At 42.2% G+C, this 7,540-nt stretch overlaps 1 long non-coding RNA gene across 1 annotated transcript; it reads right to left on the bottom strand.

Annotated features, from left to right (window-relative positions):
- Nucleotides 1–920: 920 nt before the first annotated feature.
- Nucleotides 921–4,443, bottom strand: LOC146676602 (uncharacterized). Its single transcript, XR_014910570.1, has 3 exons — nucleotides 4,271–4,443; nucleotides 1,729–1,902; nucleotides 921–1,053 (listed from the first exon to the last, which is right to left on the bottom strand). It is a non-coding gene; the product is annotated as an uncharacterized LOC146676602 (long non-coding RNA).
- Nucleotides 4,444–7,540: the final 3,097 nt, after the last annotated feature.

Below are 7,540 nucleotides of genomic sequence, written 5' to 3'. Positions count from 1 at the left end.
TTATAATTATCCTATCCTTTACCTAATTAAGACTTTACATTCTAATTATGATCAATCTCACAGTTTGCAGAACACTACCTTGATTTTGGAGAGGTCAGTGAGGTGTCAACCACTACAGAGCCAGTTGTGCTGGAGCGAATGCAGATAGCTTGCACCCTACTTGAAAATCGAGGTAAGTCCAGTAAAGTCCTTATCACGTTAGTGCGTACTTCCAATTTAAATAGTGCTTTTCAAACAGCACAGTACAAATAGTGCTCTTCAAACACTTTCAGATAAGACCCTTCTCAAAGTCTAATTTAGACTAATTTTCCAGGAAGTATATTTGGAAAAAATGTACTATTATTTTTTAATTATTCAATAAATAATGTTTGATTAAAACCTAACTATGATTGTGTTTCAGGGAACGCTGAGGACTACTGCATTGTTTGCTCCATGTTAGATGCTAACGCTGACCGCAGCATGATTGAAATGGTAAAACAAAACAAAACAAAAGAAACACATAAGTCTTAGTATCATTACTTGCCAATCATAATTAAAATGTTGAGTAATAGTATTCACCAAACAGAATATGAGCCATTTATTTTTCCTTTCCAGGTGCAGTGTGAATCTTGCCAAAGATGGGCACATTTTGCATGTGAAAAATATAAAGAGAGCAACCAAGAATATAAATGCCAAAAATGTAGCCAGAGTCAGACAGAGACTGTGCAGAGACTGTAGAAGGACAGAGCAGCAGCAGAGCAGTCCAGATACACTGATGATCCTCTGTCAGATCCAGAGGGACACACAGGGATGATGCTGGACTCTACATTGTGTCTGACAGTGGAGCTGTTCTCAGAGCAGTTCACTCTGCATCACTGACAGTCATCTGCACTTCTTCTCATTCCTCTGTCAGTCACTGCTGGATGAAGCTCTCCTCTCCACCTCCCAGTAACATGGCCCAGTCAGAGCATCTCTACACACAAGCTGCTGCTGCTTCAACCTCTCTGGATCATCAGGACACAGCTCCTCCTCTCTCAGCACACACACCGTCCTGTTTACCATCATCAGCTCCACCTGCAGAGAGAAGAAGGAAGAGCAGAGGAGATAAACGAGTGTTTCCAGAGACTCTTCATCAGCTGTCAGTCAGTGATGCAGCACATCCAGTATAAAGAGCAGCAGGGACTTCAGTGCTGGGACTGTACTAGGACTCATTGTTGCTTCACTTTTTCTAATCTTTGGATTTTTATTGAAGTTGATGAAAATGTTTTTCCCTCCTAGTTTGAGTTTGGACTTTCATTCATTAGAAGAACCTTGGTGTGTCCACTCTGAGCTCTGTAGGAACCCCAACAACAAGCCCAACAATCCAGATGGACGGTTCCAGCTGTTAACTGGAGGAATTCCATCCAAACATCTGCTCTCACTAAATTCTTCCTCACCTACAGACTGTGTTCTTCACTGCTTTAAACTTGGAAATGAATGCAGTCATTGGTCTGCGTGCTGCTTTGTTCAGAGAGCTGATTGGCTGTTGACAGTGTTTGATCAGAGCGTGTCAGCCGTTACTATGGTGACCATAAAGGTCAGAAACAGGAAGTGTTTGTGTCCAATCCTGAAGCCTGTCACCATTCTCCTCTCACAGCTTCACTGAGAAGCTGCAGCTTTACAGGAAACACTGGATCTTTGTTTCATACTGACTGTGTTTAGTACAATACTGCTGACAGCACCACCCACTCACTCCATCACTCTACTTACAGCAGAGTCTTCAGTCTGTAGTCTGGACTCTGCTGAAGATCAGACAGCTGCTTCACATCTGGATCCTTCAGGTTGTTTCTCCACAGGTGCAGCTCTCTCAGATGGGAGGGGTTGGACTTCAGTGCTGCTGCCAGATAATCACAGCCGATCTTTGACAAACCACAGAAACTCAATCTGTATAAAGAATGAAAGATGTAAGTTTATTAGACAAAGTGTGAGCTTGAAATCATTCAGTGTTTCATCATCTGTTCAGAGCTGAAGAAGGTTCAGAATGTAGAAGTTTAGAAAATGGAAACTCCAAACAGCTGAAGCCAACAGGAAGCAGCTTCAAACAGGAAACTGTGCAGAGTTTCAGACTATATGTCCTGATGCAGCCAGTTGGATTTTGGAGATTTGAATCTCTGTTCTGTGACTAAGTCCTTGAATCATTTCTTCCAGTTGGTCCAACAAGACAGACTAAGTGTTGGACATGTGTTGTGGCTCCATTATGGGAGCTTCTAAATGTGATGTGATGGCCCCTCTGGGTCTGTCAGGTCACAGGACTGAAGAGAGCTCAAACTGGGCACACAGTTGTTCCAGTCTGGACCAAAGACTCTATACTGGGACTGAGGGACTGCTTTGACTGCTCCCACTGGGACTTTTTAAAGGCTCATGTTCTCACTTAGATCATCGATTTCTACTTACATTTCTTTCTGGGAAAAATGGGGATTACTTTGGAAACAGGAAGTATTTTCCCCAATAAGCAGCCCTGGATTAGTAAATCACTCCAACATGTTCTCAGGCAGAAGAAGCTGTCTTGTTATGAGGGAGAGAAGAAAAAGATTGAGGCACAGAAACTTGTTGAAAGAGAGATAAAGCAGCTAAAATCAGGTGTAAAAGTAAAGCAGAGGATGAGCTGAATAAAGGACACTCAAGGCTGGCTTGGAAAGGAATGAAGTCCATGGTGGGGATGCAGAACAAGGAGCAAAGATGAATGTGATGCTGAATCAGCAGAAGACTTGGACTCATTTGATTCCAGCTTTGATATCATTGATTTCAATGAAGAGCTTTGTGATTGTAGCAAAGGGCTGGTAGCTCTGAGAGTCCCACTGATGAGGTGTTTGTGTGGAAATCTCTTAGTGGGACCAAAGAGAGAAAAAGCCCTGGTCCTGATGCTGTGGGAGGGAAATGATTGAAGTGTGCTGTGAGGAACTGACTGGGAGATTTTCACACATTTTCCAGTTCTCCTTGGAACAACAGGAAGTTCCCAGCACATGGAAACAAAGGTTAAGTGTCCTATGGCACTCAGTGATGATGGTGCTGTGGCCCCACCACCTCCACGTCTTTGTAAAGGAACTAACTGTCATCTGAAGCTTCAAATGGGACTAAGACTTCCTCCACTAGGTGGCAGTGTCTGATGAGAAAGTGTTAGTGGAGCTGGCCTGGAGTCAGAAACAGGAAGATGCAGGATTTGGGCTGAAATGGGGAAAAGTGGTTCGCACTAGTGCCTTAAAGCAAGAAGGTTGTAGGTTGAAGCTTGTTGGCCTTTCTGTTGAGGTTGGATGTTCTCCCACAGTCCAATGAAATGCTGCTTAGGTTCATTGGTGCTTCTAAATTGGCTGTAGGTGTGGATGTGAGAGAGTGCTTCTCTGTCTCTCTCTGTTGGCCCTGTGATGGACTGCTCACCTGTGCAGGTGGACCACGCCTCTTGCCCTATGACAGCTAGGGCACAGGCTGCAGCCCTGTGAGCCTAAGCTGAATAAACAGTTAGCAAAAATGATCCATAGATGGCCTGAAATCCCCCAGTTAGCAGTTTGGTAGATAGCTATGACATGCTAATCCCATCCAGCAGCTGTATTCTACCTGTAAGCTGATCCCTGCTGAGCCAAAGCACTTTTTCATATACAAATTACAACCTTTAATAGAAACCTATTGGTCAGCATCTTATTAGCCTGCTGTTAGCTTCATTCCACAGAAAACTGAGAGAAACTAACAGAGTTGATAAAGAATAAAGAGAAATGTGCTGATTTAAAGCCTTTGAAGTGCTTCAGATGATCTCTGTCCACTTCTGTCCACTCATTCATTCATGTAAGCTTTCTAATGCAGCTTTGATCTTCACAGTCTGCTTCATGAAACTCATTCTAACCCTGAATGTCAGAGTGTTCCTCCTTCTCTTTCCCATCATTCATGCTGGCAGTGGAGGAGATTTGGATGTTGGACTGTTTTGGATGATGTGTGTATGTTTGTGTTGGACTGCTGTCTGTAAAGCAAACGCACATTTTGCTTTGGATTTCAGTGTCAGACAGACTTTAAGGTGGAATGAAGAGTTGGAGAGTTTCACAGTGAATTATCCAGTGGAGGATTTTTCTTCTTCTTTGAAGGTTTGAAATGTGAACATTGTTCTGCTGCAGTCAATGGACTAAACCAGAGAAGAAGAAAACAGACTTTACCATGAAGATCCTCAGTGTGGATCAGTATAATATCAGCCTGATGTCTGCAGTTTAGTGTCAGCACAACTTTCACATCATATTCATCTCAGCACAACTAAAACATGCTGACTGACCTCAGAGTTTCAAGTCCACATCCTGGACTCTCCAGGAAACCACACAGATGCTTCACTCCTGAATCCTGCAGGTTGTCGTTGTATCTCAGGTGCAGCTGTCTCAGATGGGAGGGGTTGGACTTCAGTGCTGCTGCCAGATAATCACAGCTGATCTCTGACAAACCACAGAGACTCAATCTGTATAAAGAATGAAAGATGTAAGTTTATTAGACAAAGTGTGAGCTTGAAATCATTCAGTGTTTCATCATCTGTTCAGAGCTGAAGAAGGTTCAGAATGTAGAAGTTTAGAAAATGGAAACTCCAAACAGCTGACAGAGTTCATACGCCTTTGTCAGGGTCAAATTCAAGCAAGACCATGTGAAAATTAAAACACATCATCCTAGGTGAACTTAAACACCTTTGTTCCCCTTTTGTTAAGACATAGAAAAGTACACCACACAAAAATACTGCAAAAGGAAACGGTCGCCTTATATACATAGTGTATAAACTCAAAATGCACATTTCACTTCAAATTAAGATTAAGGCTTTGAACAGATCACATAGTTCAGTTCAACATATAAGACTTTAAGAATGCACAAGCATCTACTTAAAATCTATTTAATTTATCATCCATGATATTATTTTGTACAATTCCAATGTATTTTGTTCATCTCCCTTAAATAAACAGGCAGTCTTAAAGTATGAAATATTCATATACAAACACATATAAATGTGTGTACTGTCTCAGTGGCTGATAGTACCCCACAGGCCTCAGTGTGAGCTTGAAGACATTTATAATGTTTAAGTAGTTTAATGTGCAGGTGCTGACGATAAACACATTTTGAATGAAAGCCGGGGAACTTTGGTAGCACAGAAACAAGTGGCTATTCTTTGTGACTATATGGATCACTCACAATACCATTATTTCACACAAAGGCACCAAATTAATACTCAAAAAAGCTGCAGCAATACACACAAATATAAACAGTACTTGGTGACTGTTAAGTCTAATTGTTGAATGTTGCCATTGTGTTTCTTAAATTTGTACAGTCTTAGTTCAAGCAGTAGGATCAAAGCCATTCCTTTGATCCTGGCCACCTCTCCAACCACTGTGCTGGGGGAGGTTTTATTGTAGATACATCCTATCTGGAAGATCTGTTTCTTTTGATGTAAACTTCCTGGGTTTATGACCCTTTGGTCAGCAGGAGGTCTGACACACACACACACACACACACACACACACACACACACACACACACACACACACACTCTTACAGAAGTTCACACATATACATAAAATGCTTTGTCTTAGAACAAAGGGGGCGTGGCTTTGTTCTGACGTGTTTTGTGTGAACTGTCTCCCAATAAAAGGTAGCAAATCAAATCAAATCAAATCACTTTTTATTGTCACATCACATGTGCAGGCACACTGGCACAGCACATGCGAGTGAAATTCTTGTGTGCGAGCCCCACAAGCAACAGAGATGTGCAAACACAACAACACAAACAAGCAAAATACAAGAATGGCCAACCTGAAACTAATAAATATATGTACAATATATAATAGTGTATGCATTTCTGGATGTGTATACTAAATATTTTCCTACGTGTGTGTGTGTGTGTGTGTGTGTGTGTGTGTGTGTGTGTGTGTGTGTGTGTGTGTGTGTGTGTGTGTGTATACACATTTTTACAAATTAAATAGTAAAAAAATAAAATAAAATAATAATAATAAAATATATAAAATATACAGAGTTGAATATGTGCAAAACAAGTGGCATTTATATACAGTGTGGAGTGCATAATGTTGAAGTTCCAGTAGTGAAGCTGAGGTGTCTATGACGTGTTCAGCAGTCTGATGGCCTGATGGAAGAAGCTGTCTCTCAGTCTGCTGGTACGGGACCGGATGCTGCAGAACCTCCTTCCTGATGGAAGCAGTCTGAACAGTTTATGGCTGGGGTGACTGGAGTCCTTGATGATCCTCCCCGCTTTCCTCAGGCACCGCTTCAGGAGGAGGAGGTCAGATCTGTGGTCATTTTCGTGGTGGACACAGACGAGGCCTCCCTTTCGCAAATAATCGATCGATCGACTGTCTTGTTTTCTTCATGATGAATAAGTCTCTAGAATTAGCGGGGCTTGTGGAAACACAGACCCAACAGTGACAACTTTGCTTTTAGCCTTTAACCCTTCTTGACTACTTTTGATGTGGCCTCTATATTTTACCTTTAAAAACAGTTTATCTTGCCAATCTGTTATTTTCTCATTTTGACCAACTGTATCAGCACAATTTATCTAAATTCAGACAAAATTTAAAATACAAGTAGAAAGTGATATTTTGACTGTAAAAACCACACACATGTTTAACGAATCATATTCTACATTTGGACACCACGGCGCCAGCTGCTAGGCCCAAGGCTGGAGCCCACCAAAACAACTCCCTGATAACGACTGTGTGATGACTATTCTTCCCATCCCATGAAGGACACCTGGATCGGCTGGAGGACTGTTTACTTAGCCTGATACAGCGAAGGACACTGTCTCAGCTGAACTATGGACACGCACACACACACACTTACACTGATAAGCACGCACTCATCCCCCTCCCTTCCAAACGCCTTCGATGCTTGTTCCTGCGGGGGAAGGCAGCGGGTCTGCGTGCCGCGCTGAAATGATAGCATGGTGCAGGACGACTGCTGTGTTCCTTCGAATCACCCCCCACCCCCCTATCCATCCCCTGTGGCTTGTCATGTGCTCTGATGTTGTGATGTGGACATTAATGTGCTCTCTGTGCAGAGGAGTTTTTTTGTTTCCTGTTCTCATGCTGTCCTCCCATAGGTTGCCCAGCGTGTGAAGAGGTCTCTTTTTTTCCTCTTGTACTTTTCCCAATGTTGTGTAATTTTTTCAGTGTTATTCTCCCAACGCTGCCGGTCTCCGACTGTATTCCCATGTGATGTCTTGTTGTTGTGTGTGTAAGTCGGGGGGGGTCCTATTCCTCTGTGGGGCAACCTGCATATGGCCAATAAAGCATTCATTCATTCATTCATTCATAACTTGAAATGCAAATAGAGATTGTACACTTTTAAAAATACGCACACGTTTTGCAAACAACAAAGTTATATGGTACTATTTACCAAAAAATGCAGCCAAGGCTCAGACGTTTTTCATATAATCATTTCAAACTATTTACAGAACAATCAGGTGTCAAACAATAGTTTGTGTCACTCTAACACATATGAGAACAGCACAGGGATAAACCTGCAGGTCTGACAGCAGGTGTGTCACTCAGCGTTTACA

This window comes from Rhamphochromis longiceps, linkage group LG3 (assembly GCF_057381845.1).
Source record: "Rhamphochromis longiceps isolate RC_006_pf linkage group LG3, R_longiceps_female_GT1.1, whole genome shotgun sequence".
NCBI classification, from domain to species: Eukaryota; Metazoa; Chordata; class Actinopteri; order Cichliformes; family Cichlidae; genus Rhamphochromis; species Rhamphochromis longiceps.
This window is presented reverse-complemented; position numbering and strand designations above follow the sequence as displayed.